The 20,330-nt window shown below is 40.5% G+C and overlaps 1 protein-coding gene across 1 annotated transcript in view; it reads left to right on the top strand.

The window, feature by feature from the left end:
- Nucleotides 1-20,330, top strand: part of CPLX1 (complexin 1) — a 98,868-nt gene that overhangs the window by 60,703 nt on the left and 17,835 nt on the right. The gene's annotated exons all lie outside the window — the stretch shown is intronic.

The raw sequence follows: 20,330 nt of genomic DNA, 5'->3' as shown, positions 1-20,330 counted from the left end.
CCACCTGAAACAGGAGTTTATTAGTGGGACTTAAAGACTGGCAAGCAGACTCTTCAAGTTAATGGCTGATTCTCACAATGTCAGAGTCTGGCCTGAAAAGGAAAGTGACAAATAATTGCAGGGTTCCAGAATAACACTGAAAGCAATGTATGAAACAAACATTTCTGGAAAAAAAAAAAAAAAAAAAGGAGCTTTATTTAATATACTTGAATACATTGCTATAGTGTATTAGCTCTTAGGGACTGATGAGTGGAGGAAAAAGGCTGCTCTGCTGCTTCACCCTCCAAACGAGGTCAAGGTCACCTCTTCAGAGCAAAATAGATTTGTAGAAACAAGCTTTGGAGCTTAGGTGTCCTGGAGAGAAATGTGGCTATGTGTCAGTGGAGGAGTTTCTGGTTGCGAAGTCCTGTCCGCTGACCTGTTTGACGTTCCGAAAGAGAGAAGAACCCTCCTCAGATAAGAGTTAAGATTGAGTATGCACAGTAGGGTCTAGACTGTGGATAAACAAAATCATGTCACTACAGTGTCAAACTGGGAGATACAAGTGCAAGTCAGAGTTTCAGGACTTGCTACAGTCTAAATGAGTGTTTTTTAAAATTATATTTAAGGAGCATGTGTATAAATTATGCTAATCACACAATTGCATTATTAATGTAGAAAGTATACTAATTACATGATTGCATTTATAATACATGCAGCACATATATTTAATGAGCTTTGTGAAACTCTGTCTGAACAATGACAGCAGTCTGGATTAAACATGAGGAAAAGAAAAAAAAAGAACGGTGAACTTCCAAGCTGCAAATATCTGGGATCGTGCCCTGTTTTCAGTGGCCTCTGTCTCTTCTGCTATGCCAGTGAAGTGTTTCTCCATCTACCAGCTTTGTCATTCTACAACATCCATTTTGTGTCCATTATCTGGACTAGGTCATTCAGTTGTCTCTTGACTTTCTACAGCAGGACTGACTGTAATTTGGCTGCTGAAAAACAGCAAGAGCTCAAAACTATACTTGAAGCCGTGGATTTGAGCCAGAAAAGACCTGAGCATGATCCTCTGCCTAAATCCCTTGACCTCCAGACGGAACTTAGTAGACCAGACTTGAAAGAGAGAAGATGCACTACTTCAGTAGCTATTGCTTATCTCTAGCTTATTGCATTTCTAGAGATTCTGAAAAAACACTCAGTTCCCAGAGTGGAAGTAGACTCCAGTCTTGCTTTTCTTTGACCAGCCATATCTGTCTGCTGTGAGGAAAAAGACTGAAGTTTAGTTATGATAATGAAGGTTTCTGTCATCCCAGCTAAGCATGACATCTGTATGAGGAATATGGAGATGTTGCAAATGAAAAGTTCAAGAACTGGAAACACTAAGATTGACTCCACAAATGTAGTAATTCAATGCTATGTCAACACAGTAGCACAAACCTAGACTGTAGGATCACATATCAGTTATTTGTTTAGGGTCCTCAGCTGTCGTATTGCACAGGATAAGGCCGACAGTCTAGTTGATTAGCAAATGTTCAACATTTTGTCTTTACCATTCCCTGTGATATGAGGTTCCAAGCCTCATTTACTGAGTAGTATTCAGATTCTGTTAACAACATAATTTCGTCATTTGGGCTTATTTATGTTTGACTTTTTTTTGTTATCTTTTTGTTACCATATTTGGTGAGGACATGCCACACAAAGGCAAAGGAAGCTTCCAGTTTCTTGTAAGGCCTTGTCTGGGTGTGGGACAAAGGTGATCATTGTTGTTTTCTGTGTGCAAAGTGCCATAGTATGAGTTATTGTGTGGGTATGGCCTCGTTAGCAGAAGTGTGAGGAGATCTTGCATCAGTGAGCCTCTATGGGTAAGAAATTGAGAGGGCTTCCATATTTCCTTTGCTGGTAACAGAGAAATGATGAAGCAGAAGGTTTGATGTTCATTCCTGCCGGCAGCAGATCACACGAGAGGATATCACGCTGCCCTTTTTTGGCTCAAGTCCTTCTGTCTCTGGATGTGTGCCATTATGTTTGCTTCCTATTCTTCTCATTGAACTATTAAATTTCCCCACTGATTTTGGAAATGCCAGTCTTCCGCAGGAAATTTTTCTATAGTATTAGGATCCATAATTTTACAGAAAATATGTCTCAGAAAAAGCATAAAGACTTTCCATGTCTTTGTAGATGCTTAAGAATTATGTAATTTGCAGGTCTTTCATGGCTTAAGGTTGGTGGTATTGGAATTTATATATAGAAAAGTGAGAACATTTGCATTGCTCACAATTGAAAAAGTCTAAGGTCTAAATCACTCAGACAAAAAGGCAATCAGGATTTATAGCTGTAACCTCAGATTCAACCTACAACATCACAAAATTAATTTCCTTTGAATATTAAGTTTGTGTCTTTGCACATGTAACAGGTGCCTGGATGTGAAAATACTGTCTTGAAAGCAGAGGAATACCAGAATTTGGCTCTGTTCTCCAGTAGTATCATATCTTTCACAATAAGCTGTAAGCTCAGGAAGGCAAATTTAACCTCGATAAAACTTTGTTGCTATAAAACAACTTCACAGTGTTAGCCAGAGTCTCCAATATTAGTAAATCCATGGGATCCATAGCTAAGTTCAGGTGCAGATATGGCCAAAGGCTTTAAAAATTCCTACTCAAAGGACTGAAATTTTACTGCCTGAAAACCCACTTCTGAAGATGTAATATTCCATGTGGTGTAACTATACAGTACATTTTTCATCAGAGATTCTTGACAGCTAAAAAGATGTGTAAGTCATAGTCTCTGCATGTAAAAAGTTGAAGGATCTTAAATGAAGATAAGGTTTTTGTGGGCAGTCAATCATGTTCTGTAATTCAAATGATGAAATTCATGTCTCAATGAACAGAAATGTCCTGTCTGACCTTTCCCTCTTTAAATCATTTATACATTAGCAGTAATTTCAATTTTTATCCAGCACTTATAATGTACTGAAGCTATGGCTATAGTTGCTCCACATGTATGCCATAAGTTGATTTTTAGAGAGGTCTATGTTTTGTGGAGATGGAGATGAGTTATTAAATTGACTGATTTAATGGTCTGGTCTGAATAGAAAAAAAAAAATCAAATAAAACATTTCCTTGAAGAAAATAAAAAAAAAAATGAAAAGAGAAGAATCCTCGTTTAATTTAGCTCTGCGCACTTGCTGTCTGTGATGCTCGTAGAAGAATGTCTAGTGATGAGTCACAGACTCTGAGTTAGCAGGACGTCTGCTTGTGATGCTCATGGTGTGGTGATTTGCAGGACAGGGATTGTGTTTTGCATGCTGAGAAGAGGATTCTGGGCTGGATGTGAATAGTCACAGAACCAGTAATGGTGAGGACTTAGAAGAACTGCACTCTTACCAGCAATTAAATGACAGATTGTCCTGGGTGTAGGCTACAAGGGCAATGACGTAAGGCATTTAGTGTTCTGGACACATTGGAAGCATTGGTTACAGAGCCAGTGGGCACTGGATGAAGGCCAAGCAGAATAAAGGCAAGGGTGTGTGCAGATGGAGTGAAGGGAGGCATAATCCCGCAAGTCATTTTCATATGAGTGTTCAGAAGTATCTGCGAGATAAAGTGATGAATACTGTGCTAGACATCACTTCTACCAGAACTTGTGTCCCACCTAGTTGCAGTCATCTATGCTTGAGCTCAGCAGTCTCTATTGAAGGTCCTCTCAGAAGAACTTCTTGTAAGGAAAGAGCTGTGCTGAATCCTCTGTGCTTGCCATTTTTAAAACTCAGGATCGAGGGGCACCATTAACAATCCTTTAGAACTAATAAACAAATTGATTTACTTTGTCCTGCTTCCAAAATAATTAGGAGTTCAATTATTTAGAGCTCAACTGGTACAGTTAATGGCTGCTGATTTCCCCATGGATACCTTTTGGGGCTCATTACTCAACTTCATTGTGCCTCTCTGCCCTACTCTAACTGTGCTAATTATGCTAATCCAAATCTACACCGGTAGATGTCACTTTGAATACTTGCTAACTATGTTGCACTGGGTGATGCTTTTTGTGCTAGTGAAATCTCTCTTTAAGTTGAAGCCTTTTTTTACTGATATGCACTGACTAAGGTGTTCTGCAGGTTCCTTCACCTGAGCTCATTGCTCCCTTGACTTTTGAATCCCTGAACTGGCCAGTATAACCCATACATGTTGCTGGAACAGGGCTGAGGTTTAGGGCTGGCTGCAAAATAAGCATTCTCTGAGTCAAAACCAGGTGAGATACAGGCTCTTCTTTTTTTCTCTTCTTTCTTTCTTTTTTTTTTAATCTATTTTTTTCTTTCTTTTTTTTTGCTAGAGCCAGGAAAAGAGAAAAGATGTCAACCCTGCAGATCAAGAATGTGTGACCTTCATAGTGCAATTCTATCTTTACAGAGCACTGTTGCTGGGCAGAAACACTGTGTACAACCACTGTGTATTACCCAGAGTTTCTGCATGTGCATATTCAAGATTGGATAGGTTCAGTTTAAGCAGAAAGGTATCTTTGCATGTGCAAGTGGAGGAAGACAAATTCAAAAGGAACTTTTGCAACATGCAAAAAGTCTTTTTTCATCCCACTTCCAGTCTTAGCCACGTTTAGTCCAAACCGAAGAATTTCAGGTGAGGACCTATCCTTGCTCAGGGTGCTAGGAGACTATTGATGTTGCTCATTGTGGTGGTAACATTCATAGTCATCCTGTTGCTGATGGGCCAAATCTACTCAAAGAAAGGGAACAAAAAGCTAGCTTCAAGCTCATCTACACAGGAAGGAGTATTGAGCTGTATAAATGTGGTTTCTTAAAAAAAAAAAAAAAAAAAAAAGGCATTTCTTCACCGTCATTTAGATCTTGAAAGGAGCAAGGACTGTCACATACTCCTGGTCTCTGCAAGTGGCTGCAATGCTCACACCTAGCCTTTTGTATCTTCCCTACCTGCAGCGCTGGCACCATCTCAAGTCATCATTTGGCTACATCCCAGACAGGACGTAAATCACTCTCTCTTCTCCTAGTGTCAAAAGAGCTCATTCACTGATTTTCTCATTTAGAGAAAAAACATTCCTTCCTTGGCATAAATAATAGTTATTGTTATTGTCATTGTCATTATATTTATATATTATATAATATATAGATTATATCTGTAATTTATATAGTATTTTAATATATTAATATTATTTAATATTATAAATTGTAGAGTAGTGTATTTTTATATATAAATATAGCATATATACTAGTAAATAGAATAGTATATATAGCGTATATAAACATAGTATATGGAATGCTTATATAGGCTTGGTATAACATTATATGGTATTATATAATATATACATTGTATAATGTATATTATAGTGTGTATATTATATAATATATACATATACAACAACAATTCTTTCCTCGGTGTAGAGCTCCTTGTCAGAATGGTATTAAATCTGGATATCTTGATGGAAGACCTCTGGCTTCCCTCCAGTACATCCTCCCCAGACTTTTTGTTCATCTGATCTTTAAAGGTAGACTATTCTGCTCTGAGTCATGCTGCTTCTGTCAGTCTTAAAGTACAGATGATAGTATGTAAGTAATGTAATCAGTACCATTGCCTGTAATAAGTACAACTACATCATTTTTTTTTTCATGTAACTTTATTCCTAGCTTACAAGTTGAAGGGAAGGGGAGGACTTACACAGTTGCTAGTTCTTTTCTTTATGTCAAGCTAGTTCAAGGACAATGAAGGTCACCAAACAGGATTGCAAGGTCTATTCCCTTTTTGCTGCACCCAAAGAGCTGTTGTTACTGCTCAAAATAAGGTTATTGACCACAGAATGTCTCTCACATTAGACATTCGTTATCTGAGCTTTAAACAATCAGGTGACTTCCCAGGACTTAATGAGACCAAAGGAGCTGCACCAGCTTGGGAATGTAGCCCAACGTTTTCATGGCTCAACAAACAGGTGCACCATTCGTTGTTGTTGAAAGTCATCAGAGATAAACTTCTCCTCTGAAATGATGCTTCTGAGAGCGAAATCACCTGCTGATTTTGGGATGGTCTCACCATGGACTTAGGCAATCTTGTCTGACATTGCTTTCAGTTTCATCTGCCTGATGTCTGGGGCTGTCAGGGAGAATACGTTATGCCTCACACTTGGAAAGGAGAGTGGACATAAGGCCACATACAAGTTCAGTCTTGAGGCGGGATGAGAGATTTTGGGGTATGTTTTCATTGTTGTCCTTGCACAGCTGTTGCCTACTCTTGCCAGCATATTAGCCATGGGCTCTATTGCTGATTGTTAAAACTGGGGGGGGGAAAAAAAAAAAGAGAAAATTTATGCTGTTCTCCTAGTTCATACAACTGAGATAGATTCAGGAGCTTTTTGCCCTGCCTCCTAGACTGGCTTTGAGAGAAAGCTGACTTCTTACAAGCTGTGGTAAGTTGCGTTCTTCTTTACCAGCAACAGGTCACTGTTGAAGTAGTGAAATGACTGTGGTCTTCCTTGACCATGTTGGAGTCTGGGTGTGACAGGCTGGAAGCTGTTGGGGGAGTAGTTGAGTGTACAAGGACAACATTTCCCCCTTTACCATTTTTCCTGGGTGTGGTTTTCTAGACTCCCCTTGCATTTCATGTAGTTCAATCCTTTCTTCACACCAGACAAGGGTTATTCCAGTCTTCCTTCTGCAGCAGGCATCATCTAGGCCATCAAAGTGTTTGCAGAAATAGGATGCAATCACGCTAGTAAGCCCTGAGGCACAGTGAGATTTCATAGCTTATTCATTACCTGCTGAAAGGGATACTCACTAAGAAAGTGCTTTTCCTGAGTCAGGGAAAGGGAAGGAAGAACACGTATCGTCAGCTCTAGGCCACTCAAAATCTAACAAAACTGTAGGCGTGGTCTTCAAAAGATTTTCTGCCTACTGCATGAGACCACATAAGTCTACAGGATCTTACCAGCCATTAACGGCTTCTGCATTGTTTCTGTCAGGCTCAGGTAGCTGGGAGGTAAATTCTATATCATCACGAAACAGCAGAACCCAGATGGTGAAAGGATTCTTCAATCAGAGATTGAAATAGATAGCAAATCCAAATAAAGGTTTGAGGTGGAAGAGGCAGGTGACAAATTGTCCTTGAATGGAGCTCTTCATCCACCCAACAGCTCAGTAGGCCTCATAGATTATTTTTATTCAGGAGTAGTCTGTTCCCGTTCTGCTTTTACCACAAAAGAAGCAGGCAACAAAACTTATTCGTTTAAATCCTAAACCTGGGCATCAAAGGGAAAAGTGACAAGACTGCTGAAGAAAACACAAATGATCAGTTTCATCCTTTCTGTGTGCCTGGTCCAGCTCCATATCATACTAGAGAATTCACACTTGGTATCTTCATGTCTTCTTTGCTCTGATGTTGTAATTACAGTTCCCATGCAGTATGTTTTGGAGGAAGTGTCAGTTTTGTTGAGAAGGGAAAAATCTGCTGTCTGCAATGAAGTCAAAGATGGCACCTTCACTTGTGGCAGTCAGTGGAATAGCTTCTAGCCCCATCCTTCCTGTCTGCTTTGGGCTTGGAAATTTAGCTTAGCCTGGAAATCCAAGCCTGCCCAAGGCTTAGATTTAGCTGAATTCTGCTCTGGAAATGGGTCTGTCAGTCTTATGAGAGCAAGGAAACAGTAATATTCCTGCTCTGCTTGATGGTTGTCTCTATCCTATGTCCTCCTTGCTGCTACCATAACTCTTAAGTGTTTTTGCTCCTGAGTGGGTTTGATAGGGCAGATGGAAGCAAGGTTTGTGCCAGAGGAAAGTGTTTCAGAAGCATGCTCAGATGTTCACCAAGCCTTGCACAAGCTGCAGAATGAGACAGCTCCCACAACAGTGAGAGAACTCCCTGACCATGTAAAACTCTGCCAGCCTGTTGGGTTTTTTTAATAGTAAGGCTTAGTGCACTGCAGTAAGTTTGACAGTGCTTTACAAGCCAAGAAGAATGACACCAATGCCTCTTCTCTGTGCAGCCTTCCAGCCTTCTCAAAACTGTCTTTTCTAATTTAGAGAGACAATTTTCATTACTATCTATGCTGTCTCCTTCAGTAAAAGAGGCAATAGCTTATATTTGGTTTTGAAGCACTCTTTAAGTTTTTGGTCTATGCTTCTGCTCTTCATTTCCTTTTTTTTTCTATGTCTTGGGAAAGGATGGAGCTTTCCATCCTCCAGAGGAGGAACTCAGTGAAAAACACAGATCATGCTGAGAGCTATGAAGGACGTCTTTGTGACAAATACCTGCTGAGGAAGTCTGATTTGTGGTCCTCAGCTGTCTAGAGGAGGAATGCTATTCTCTGATGCACTTTGTAGTGGTCATTGCAAAGGAAAACATCCTGTTTTTCTTAGATTTCATTGCAATGGTCCAATCTTCCTCTGGAAGGTGGTCTGCGAACAGAAGCAGAAGAACTATCTTTGGATGAAAGATTCCTCTCAATCAGATCAAGGGCTTTGTAAATCAGTTTTAAGCTTGTTCTGTCCTACCAGATATTTCTGGGGGGAACATGTGGGGTGGTAGCAGTAGATTTCAGCTTTCTTCAGGTTGATCTTGCAGAGCAGCTCACACCATGAGGAGGAGAGCAGGGATGTGACTGGTCCTTGCTTTCCCTCTCTGAGGTAGCTTGGGGGCCAAATACCATGGCAGCTGTGTGCATATGGATCATGAAGGCAGGGCTCAACCTGCCAGTCTTTGTGTTGACCTCTCTCCTCTTCATGTAGTGTCTACATAAACTAGCCAATTAATGCTCAAAGTATTTAATCTTTTATGTCCTCAAAAATGAAATTCAAATTAAAAAAAAAAAAAAAAAAAGTGTATGTTCTTCCCCTCCTAGCGAGATTTCAAAAGCTAGCATCCTCTGGCAAAAGTCAGCTAATTCCCACTAGGAACCTGAGTTTCTGAATGCTGAAAAGTCACCAGTCATATATTTGTTAAGGCTGCCTGTTCCATCTAGTGCAGCTGGAGATGCATCAGGCCAAGAAGGGAGTGCAAAGCTCACAGCTTTCTGGGAATTTTGAAGCTTGTGACTCTTAAGTTGCCCAAGTCACTACCATGTCTTGCATTCATTAATGGGAACGTTAGTGATCCACACCATCACATTGGTATTAGGGGCACCACACAATAAACGTACAACAAGAGGTACCACAACAACAAAATAGCCAGCAATAACAACAATAAATTGTAAAACAAAACTAGATGTGCTTAATGCACTTAAGAAAATGTACACTTGTTGGAAGCTGATATGCAAAATGCTTAAAACGCAGTAACATCATGTTTCTTAACACATCCCAGCACTTTTTTTTTTTTTTTTTTTTCCTTTCTGTCCCAGGGATTTCAGCATCTCTGAGGCTTTTCATGTATTGTCCCAGTATATTGCTGATGCAGGGAGAAATAGTATTTTATGCACTAGCATTAAACTGTGGTTCAAAGCTCCTCCCTGTTCCCTTAAACAACATGTATCTTGTCAGGTCTGAAGGAGGAGTGTGGGCAGACATGTTGACATAACCATTGTGGACCTATGAAAGCTGATACTGATGTCTGATCTGAGTAAAAATGCCCAGATATGAAAAACTATACATTTTGCCTAATGAAAAGATTCATTTGACTGACAAAAATTTGTTTCCCCCACTGCTAAATAAATGAATTAGAGCTCAGAAGTGACCATAGAAAGAGATTTGATTTTTTGATTCAAAAATTAAATGAAAAAATCTAGCATTTTCCGCCTGTCTGATAGGGGATCTATGTGTTGCAATGTGGTCCACGTTGTCTGATGTGGAATAGAACTGGAAACGCAGGTGCGGCTTTAGCAGAGGAAAGCTGAAGGGAGGCCACTGTATATATGTATATTTCATCTGCCTGGAGAACACCAGCCAGCAGGAAATTTCTTCCCACATTTTACACATAAACCTTGAAAGCTTTGGATATGCTGCATACTTCTTTGCTTACTTAGGAGTTTTCCTGATATTTGTTTGTTGATGACTCAGAAGCAGCAATCTCCTTTAAGCTCTGTGCTGTTGTGCACGTATGTTTTCAAAAGATGCTGACAAAAATTCCCAAAATAGAAAACTGAAGACTTCAGTGCTGCATAAGCGCAGATTTGTAGGCATTTGACAGGATAAAGCTAAGGCTTTTCCCAATGAAGCTCTCCAATGCAGAAAGGCAGCTGCTTAAAAGATATTAAAAAATGTCATCTCTCCTCTAATTAAAATCCAACCTGAAAGCTTTGAAGTGCTTGCAAAGTGAAATAACAGTTATTAGAGAATGTGAGTTTTACCAGGAGAAGCTAGGTCTCTCCTGCCTCATTGTGCTCAAAGTCACAACAGGCAACTTTGCAACATGAATGAGAAATCAAGAAGCTGCCTTGCAGAATGACTATGTAAATAGATAAACTTATGAGTTAGTGTTGAGCTAAAAAAAGACAACCTGATTTATCTTCGTTTTGATTAATAATGCACAGGATTAGCTTCAGTGGTTTGATTAATTCAGGCATTCGCTGCACTTCCTGGTGATGATGCTCCTGAATGAATCTCTTCATCTTCTGAAAGAGGAAGATTTCAATATCATGCAATGTCTTCATTGTTCTGGCTAAGACTTTCTGTCATTGGGACTTGACGGCCAGGTCCTAGTTTTGAGTTGAGGATAGTGTCTTGGGTGACTCAAGAGTCACAGTGGTTTAAAAAGCATTAAAAGATTCCCCTCAGGGTAATGTCCTAATGATGACAGCAAACATTCACAAATTCATATCACTTCCTCTCTCACTCTTCACTTATGGAACCATCTTTCTGTGAGGACTATCACAGTAAAAGCAGAATCAATCTTCTTTTGTGTCTGGGAGCCTTATCCAATGTTGAACCTATGCCCTCCTCCTGCTCCCACCTCTGGCAAGGCGCAGTAGCAAACGATTTCCACAGAAGCAAACCCAGGACAAGTTACCTGCTTGTGTGCCTTTCTGGAAAGGAGCAAAACGGAAAAAAAAAAAAAAAAAAAAAAAAAGGATTCCATTTAGTTCAAAGTCACAATAGGTTGCTGATTATAAGCTTACACAAGGTAAGACATTAACATTTTCTCACTTAAAACCCACGTTATACTAGCTACAAATTAAAGTAACTGACAGTTTTATTTAGAACTCTTAAGCTACATGGAAAATTTCCTACATTTTTCGACTTGCTTAAATGCAAGTTTACAGGTTAATACAGGAACAATGATATTGTTATGCTAATCACAATTTTTTTTATCTTCTCCACTGAAGACTGATTTTCCCTTTCTTTTGTTTCATTTGTGTTATTCCTTGCTCCACCCACTCTGTCTCCAACCTTGTGCAGAAAAGAGCTCTTGAAGATGTTCTGTTGAGATTCCTTTTCCATAAGAGCCAATTGTTTTGTTTCTTTATGCTCAGCTAGTTCTTCAGGAAAAATGTTTACCATGGATATTGTCAATACTGTGGATGAGGAGATTTTGCATTGCTTTATACGTAGGTACACAGACTCCTTGTGTGTTGTAAAGTGGGTTGTTTTTGGCTAATATACCATAAGATATCAACCTTTCTACTTAGCACACAGCCTGTTTGTGATTCTTGTGCAACAACATCAGCAAATGTCACTCAATAACGAAATGTTAGAATCTGATCTGATATGATATATAATGTCTTCCTATGGGGAAAACATTCTTCCTATGTGTGAAATGGGATCAAGAGTCTTTTCTCTGACCTTTGACCTTTTAGTTGATAATTTAATTGTTCCTAACTTAAGTCCAGTTAAAAGAGTGATATGCAAAAGTCAAGCCAAGATCTGAAAGCTTTCTCTGAGTAAAGAAGGAACTTAAATATATACATAAGTAGTGTATAGTTCAGATGGAATGTTCAGTAGGCAGTTCAGTATATATAGTTCAGTAGGTATGTTCAGATTGGAAACTGTGACCCAGGGACAATGGGCTGGGTTAAATGCAACAGATGATCTGGCAGTCCCTTGCCACCTTAAAAATCATGGCAAACTTTTTGAGAATCATGTTTTCATCTGTGGATGTGATACAATGGTGTTGTTTATTCCCAGTAAGGAATAAACTCACCACTGGAAGTTGCTCTTAAGCTTGGGACCAGGCCCATATCTCTGCACGCTAGGTTTGTATCTGCTAGCGGGCAGTTCCTTTTGTGTAGAAGTGGTACCAGTGGAACCTAAACGACAGTAAAAACAGTGCTCTTTTAAACCATTTTGTTCCTAGTCAGATGATGAAATACTGACCAAATAGACCATTTCCCTAAGAGATTTTCCTAAGCACAGCCCTGTGTGTGCCTCCAAGAGAAGCAGAGCTCAGGACTTGAGAATCAGGACTTGGGCAAGCAGATAGACAATGGGAAAATCAATGGATCTCCTCATAGAGAAGGGCCATGAAAATGCAGTATGCCCAGAATCTCATCCTGGAGGCACATTCTCACAATACCCACAGTGATGGTGGGAGCTTGGCCTGTGCCTGATACATTAGGTATTGCTCCTCTTGAAGAAACCGCTTGTATGGTGTTGGCACTGCTGTATCACAGTAAGGTTTGCATGAACGGAGTGTGAGTTTGCTGTAACCTTCAGGAGAAGAGAGTGGGGGGAAAGGGAAGGGAGTTTGGAGCTCTCTGTCCAAAACATCAAGACCCTCCTCTGGAATGGTGGTAGCTGAACAATTATGGATCAAAGTTCTCATGCTTCATATACAAGACAAGGTGGAAGTTTTTGCTATAGCGCAGTAGGAAACAGCCAACTACCTCTTTAGCTTCTTAAACAGCTTTCTAGAAAACACAGAAAACCTGCATTATCAAGGCAAAGTTCAACTGGAAAGACATATGTTGCAAGTCTGTTACTGCCAGTGCTAAAAGCATCCTTGAAAATAGTTTTCCTAGCTCAAAAAGTGTTGTCTTCACACAGGGGCATTCTATATTAGACCTTGTCTTGACAAATAAACAAGAATTCATCTCATACTAAAAGATGGGTGGTTCTTGGATGCAGCTCATCATATCATCAAAGATATTTGCCATTTGCAAAGCTAAATTTAAACAAACAGATTACATGGATTTGGTATTTCCAATGAGTGCAATTTACAAGAGTTATGGATGCAACAATCTTGAGGAACGTATTTAAGCATTTAAACATTATATCCTTACCAGGTGCATGCTGCTTTATAGGAAGTCTTGACAACCTTGGAGGTTAAAAAAGTTACCAATCAAAATACAATAGGAAAAAAGATAGGAATAGGAAATGAATTGTACAGTCAATTTGGTACAAAGCACAGAAATTTGTAAAAAAAGGAAATGGGCAGAAGCAGGACTTTAGGGTTGGCAAAATTAAAAGATGATAAAATGAGGTTTGTTTTGAAATGCATCAAGAAAAAGTTGCACTAACAATCACAACGATGTGCAGATGGAAGTTGCAGAACTTCTAATGATTAATATCTAGCAGTGGTCAATAAATAACTTCCTTCTAAGTACAGGACGTACAAGCAATGTATTTATATTATGAGACAACAATTAAATAAAATATTTTATTTCAATCATAACCAAGCATGATGTTAAATAGGAACTGCAGCATATGAAAAGAGGAAACTTGAGTGCCTGATAGCATAAATACTGGATATCAGGACAGTGAGATCAGTGGATAGGAGGCCAAATTGAACAGAAAAAGAAAAAAGATAATTTCATTAAGCCTCTGTTTGGAATCCTCATTTTGGAAGACAGAAAATTGATTCTTGTAGATGGTTAGAAAATTGGTTTATCATATTGCAGCTGATTCTCAGGCTTCTCGGCCTTTGCATGATATTACATGTGAATTATTAGCCTTAAATAGCATATTAAATGGACAAAGGTATTACAGACAAAATCCTTGTTAGCAGGCACAAGACTGTTACTGAGCCTTGTCATGAGCCTTTGGACCTAGGTCGACTGAGTGTTTTTACTATGGAGATGAAGACAATCAAGGGTAAAAAAAGGACAAAGGATCTGTTTCCTTTTCTTGCAAGCCAGATTAAGCAAAGGAGTTAACATTCACCTCCCCCCCCAAAAAAACATACATGAATCATTGTGCGACAATAATGTTTAGTAGTAGATTTCATTCCAGTCATTCCAGTCTTTCATTTGATTGTGAAAATAAGAACTCTTCTTCTACTTTGAAAAAAATGCTACTTTCCTCAAAACCATGGCTGTATGTTATCAAAAACAAACAAACCATAAAAAAACAGGTAAGAGAAGAAAGGAAATGTATTTGCTGATAATATGTTTCCTAGTGTTGGAAATGCCTTTGCATTATTTCAGACCATTTAAGGAAAGGCACTTAGGGCATTCAAGGCATTTAAGGCACTTTGTTGTGCTGTGACTGATGTTAGATTAGCTCTGCTCTTCCACAATTTCAACAGTTTTAGCAAGGGAGCTAAATTAAAAAATCAGCAGATTTTTTCCAAAAAAACCAAATTATCATGCTCTTTGAGCTTTTAGTAAAGCCAGTAGCAAAACTATCATTACCTTTGACCTGTATTTCCTTACCAGTGTAAGCTTTGTTGTGACAGTGTTTTAACTCAACCCTGAAGATTCATATGGTAAAGCACAGTGTGTTTGCAGGCTTCTCTGGTATATATTTTGCAAGTGTCAATGCTATGCCCTTATTCTGTAATTGTACATCCCCAGAGGAAAACTGAAGGACACAGTGAAAACACATTTTTGGAGGTTCTGAAGGCTACTGCTAGCAGAATGTGACCATAGGAAGGTCAGTTCAGTATCACAGAATCATAGAATCATAGAATGCTTAAGGTTGGAAGGGACCTCAGAGGTCATCGAGTCCAACCCCCCTGCTCACGCAGGGTCACCTAGAGCACGGGGCACAGGGCTGCATCCAAGCGGGTTTTAAACATCTCCAAAGAAGGAGACTCCACAACCTCTCTGGGCAGCCTCTTCCAGGCCTCTGGCACTCTCACTGTCAAAAAGTGTTCTCTCAAGTTCCTGTGGAACTTTTGGTGCCTCAGTTTGTGGCCATTTCCTCTAGTCCTGTCGCTGACGACCACTGAAAAGAGGCCGCCCCCTCCTCCTCACTGCCTCCCTTGAGGTATTTCTAGACACTGATCAGGGCCCCCCTCAGCCTCCTCTTCTCCAGGCTGAACAGGCCCAGCTCTCTCAGCCTTTGCTCACAGGGCAGATGTTCCTGATCATCCTCGTAGCCCTGCGCTGGACTCTCTCCAGCAGCTCCACATCCCTCTTGTCCTGGGGAGCCCAGAACTGGACACTGTACTCCAGATGTGGCCTCACCAGGGCTGTGTACAGGGGGACGATCACCTCCCTTGACCTGCTGGAAATGCTCTTCTTAATGCACCCCAGGATCCCGTTGGCCTTCTTGGCCACCAGGGCACACTGCTGCCTCATGGTCATCTTGTCATCCACCAYGRYRCCCAGGTCCSTCTCTGYRRGGCTGCTCTCCAGCAGGTCCACCCCTAATCTGTCCTGGTGTCCAGGGTTATTCCTCCCCAAGTGCAGGACCCTGCACTTGCCCCTGTTGAACCTCATGAGGTTTCTCACCGCCCAGTCCTCCAGTCTGTCCAGGTCCCTCTGGAGGGCAGCACAGCCCTCAGGGCTATGAGCTACTCCTCCCAGTTTGGTCTCATCAGCAAACTTGCTGAGGGAGCACTCCAGCCCTTCATCCAGGTCGTTAATGAATAAGTTGGACAGGACCGGACCGAGGACTGACCCCTGGGAGACACTGAACATGAACATCATTCACAGCATATTTCAGTTTTGCTTAAAAGAAGACCCAAAAACTGAAGGGAAGAATATAGAGAATGGGAAAACCATGTGAAAAAGTGTTCCTGTGAGGCTCTTTAACCAGTTATACTGATCATTTTTGATCCTTCTTTTGTGAAATGGCTAATAATGGGGACCAGGTATTGTATGAAATCCATACAGATGGATCGCATCATGCGAGCAAGGTGGCATGGTACTCCAAGCTTTGCACAGTTTTTGAGATATTACACTAAGTGATGTCTTTCTATTCTTTTTATCTTTAAGCTCAGCATTTTGGAAAGCCTAAGCTTATGCTTTTCTCAACATTGCCTATTAGAATTAAGAATAAGTAGCATATTTTTGGGGGTATTGATTATTTTGGTGGAGTCATTTTGCAGTCTGTTCTTTATAATCTCTGATCAATTCAACAAAAAGTTTATTGTAGTATATTTAATACAATTGCATGCCTGTACCTCTGGAAAGAGCAGAAATTATTTTTCTCTAAGTAAATTCCCTAGTGTTAATCCAATTTTTTTTTCCCATGCCTTCCCGAAACCTTCTGAGGAGTGAAAGATCTGCTGAAACTAAGCATGTCAGATTCCTAGTCTACAATGAGCATTTTTCATCACCCTGAGTGGAAGGGCGTGCCAAAAAGCCTGAATGAATTCAGGAAAACACTTCAAGACAAAAGTAGCCCAATTCTGGTACTCATCCAGAAACAGTTTGCATACAAATCCATTTTTTCTACTTCCTAATTCATCCTGCATTGATTCTGGGTGATTTGTCTGGGTCTTGTGTCACACTGAAAGATGAAAAGAGACAGAAATTAGCCCATTATTTAAACCACAGTGCAATATTCTGCTGAATGCCCAGTGAAAATCCTGTTAAAATTTTAATGTCTTAGTTTGAAGGAAGCTGCTGAAGGAATGCTAAGAACGTAGGACTCTGGTACAGGTCACAGCTGCAGAAAGCTTAAGGTAACGTCTGGAGGACATTATGCACCATAAAAATGCTTTGGGTTTCATGTATGCAGACGGTTATGCTCTCCCTGCTACACTAGACTCCACCAACACGAAGGCTTCCTTCTCGTTCAGGCCTGGGGCCCCCCTGCCATGCCACACCCCCATGTCTACTGCTAGCAGCATCTGAGCATGATTGCACAGCTTGTTCCAAGATACAACTACTGGATGTAAACTAAAGGAATGGCTGATAAAACTTTATTCTTATAGAAAAATCTTGTTTTTTCCCCCAGTAGTGAAAATGTTCTCCAGGACTCCTACTGGTTGGTGGGATATAGGTATCACGCTGCTGTGCAAAGCTTAAGGCTCCCTTTATGGAGTCAGCGTGGGAGGATCTCAGGTAAAGACTGCAAGCAGTGTGCAGGTGAGCAATGGTAGACGGAGTCTGCTGGGGACCAGCCCTGCTGCTCTGAGATTTAGCATGTGCACAGGAGAAAAGCTAAGACAAAACCTTTTGCTGAGTTTCATCCCTGCAGAAACCTTGCATCTTTGCAAAATCATTGGAAAAGGTCCATAAGAATCGCTGGGGTAGGCATCAGGCTCAGCATCTCAGGAGCTTGTCTAACCCTGCTGCATGTTCCCCATTCGAAATGATCTTTTATTTTTTCATATTTCCCATTAGGTGACCAGCTAGAAAGCATTAAAAAAAAATCTGACAGCCTCGAATTCTGTGAAAGGTGGGGTTTTTTTTTCCATATTTCTTGAGTGGAAGGTATTTTCCTTTTGCAAGAGAGGACAGAAAAACAGGACTCACTGAAGCTGATATTCTCTTCCTCAGAGAGATAGTCCCTGCATTTAGAAGGAGCTAAGACATGGCATGCAGCAAAGAAGTCCTCTTGTAAGGAAATGAGAATTACAGGAAGACCATCATAAAATCTATGAATCTATGTGTGAGTAAGTCAAGAAGTGTACTGCATCAGCACTTAATGAAGCTGATTTAACCTTATTTTTGAAAGGTTCTCGCCTTCTTGTTCGTTGTGCGAGTTGTTAGCTGTGAAGTGATAGCACATGAAACAATCCGCGTTGCCGCTAGTTGGGACATGCTGCAGCAAACCTCACAGCTATTGCCAGCTTTCATTAGCAGAACCCACACATATTCCCAGGCTGCAGGAGGAATTCATTAGGCCTTAGAGAGGGAAGCGAAGGAAGGAAGAGAGAGAAGGAAAAAGAAAAGATCAGGAACTTTGCCGCTTTCTAATTTTAGTGGATTAGTCAGAATGAGAGCTGGTAATTAAATATCTATTTAAAAATAAATATATATAAAAGAAAAAAATCACAAAAGACGCCTTATAGGGTTTAGAGTAAGAGGGAAACAGAAGCAGCCCCGAGAGAATTTCGCTGTCCTTGAAGGGACAACCAGACTTCAGGTATGGATTTATCTTATCCAACTTTAACCAAACTGTTAGTTGTCTCACTACCAGAGGGTGATCCAACCTTCCTCCATGCTGCATAGAAGGGAATACATACTCCAGAGGGCAATTTAGATTTAGATTTAGGCAATTTAGAACAACATCCAGCCTTAGGATGGGCTGCACTGATGTCCACAGCATGCAGCATATCTCTCGACAGACCAGAGAAGACCTAGCTCAGATCAGATGCTTATCTTGAGACTGTCTCAAATTGAGTGAGAAAGCAATTGGGCCCCTTACCCAGTTACCAGGTTTATTGCAAAGACATGGGGAAGAGTGGCCCAAATAGGAGAACACTGATAGTCACTGTAGTTCATCCTAGCCAGTCGTGGCTTCTTAAACTATCGCTTTGCAGTCTATATGCATCTCTTCACCCTGTTGCTCCTCACAGCTGGACTCCCCAGGTTTTGCCCTTTATGCCATAGGCAAGTCCTGCATTCTCCAACACAGCAGAGAGGGGAATTGTTCCCATGTCTGGAGGTGTTTCGTTTTTTCTTTTGAATGCACTTTCCAGAAGATACTTCAGCAGACAAAGCTACTAATGTGTGAACAATATCATTAATAACTGCTAATTTAGTTCACTGACAGAAAACAACTTCCCGCTCCCCAAATTCTTCATTGTCCACAGTGCTTGTTCTGCTGGGAGTCTCATGCCTGCTCTAATAAAGGTTGATGAAGTCAGAGCCTCATAAAAAGCATTTTTCAGAACAGCTAGACAAATATCATTTCCATGCAACATTAATGAATAATAGGAACGTGTCCCCAGGACTGCTGTGCAGGGCTGGAAAGCAGGTGTGTGATGGCACATTGATGGGTAATTGAAGCAGCACCTGGGCATTTCTGGAGCCAGTTACCATCACACTGTCAGTGAGGTGTCCTGCCTTTAGAATCGCTTCTTACCTCAGCTACTTGTCCTGACACGGTTCTTGCATTTTTTGAAAACTAGGCTGAGTCTTTTTACGGACTTCTCTCTTCTGGGCACAGGAAGCCCTTTCCTTTCTAGTGCACCCCAGAGGCAATGATATTCCTCCTCCACATCAGAGCTGTGTTTGTTCCAGGTTCTTCTGTGTGTTTGTGGCATACTAGTGGCATACTAGTGGCGTCCTAAGTGCTCTGCTGGAAGTGAAGGGGACACTTGCTTCCACAAAGGATTTATTTTCCGATAGCAGACAGAGATTTTAAATGTATTTTCACTCTAATTCCACACACACACACACACACAAAAATGAAGAAAGAATAAGTATAAATAAAATATTCCAGATCTTAGCAGCATTTTGAACAGCTAGGACCTTCACCCTATGGAGGAACAAAACAAATAAACAAATAAACAACAATCTTCCTCCTAAAGCTTATTTCAGTTAAGTGTTTTCTTTGTTGTTCCTTTTAATGATCCCTTTTATACTTGAAGAATATCTGTTCATATTTTGCCTAAGGAGCTGGAAAGCAGGTCACATGTGAAGCCACATCATTTCTACTGGTTCATGACTCTGCTAGGCATGTATTTTATGAAGGGAAAACTATGGTCTTAGAAACGAATGAAACATTGATTAGGTGCGGGGAAGTCAGTGGTCGGTAGGAGTTTGCACATGTTGAGCGTGGCTATGACTTTGTATACCCAGTTACTACTGAATTTCCTTCCAGGTACTGTTTGCCAGCTGGTGCCATCCAGTGCTCAATTTCCGACTGGCTGTAAGGTCCTGCCCCCCAGCCTCAAAACTCTGTTCTGTGCAAGAATCCGGAGAGACTCATTAAGGATAGTGAAGTGCTCAGCCACTGAAAAAATAGGAGAGCTAGTCTTGGTTGGTCTGACTTAGAGAGTTAACATGAGATTAACTGGAATCAGATATCCTCTATGTGAATACTCAGTGCTGCTGCTTTTCTAAATGGTTTTGCTGTGTAAAATCTATTTTGTACAAAGCCTCAAGGCAAACACAATGAAAAAAGCAGCATGTTTGTGCAAAGACAAAAGATCACTGCTACATTAGAATAAATGCACCCTAGTTAAAACCAGAGAGAGAAAAAGAATGTACTGCCTGTGTCCCTTGTCTTGGTCCATTTTCTGGAAGGTGAATGTCTAGGAGGAAGTTAAAATTTCAGAGATGTGCACTTCCCTCCTGGTGGAAATACAATGAAATCTTTCCTAAAATTAGAGGGGAAAAAACAC

Source organism: Nothoprocta perdicaria, unplaced genomic scaffold (genome assembly GCF_003342845.1).
Source record: "Nothoprocta perdicaria isolate Ctin4 unplaced genomic scaffold, notPer1 scaffold_200, whole genome shotgun sequence".
Lineage (NCBI taxonomy): Eukaryota > Metazoa > Chordata > Aves > Tinamiformes > Tinamidae > Nothoprocta > Nothoprocta perdicaria.
Note: the sequence above shows the minus strand (reverse complement) of the source record. Positions and strands in the feature narration are given on the sequence as shown.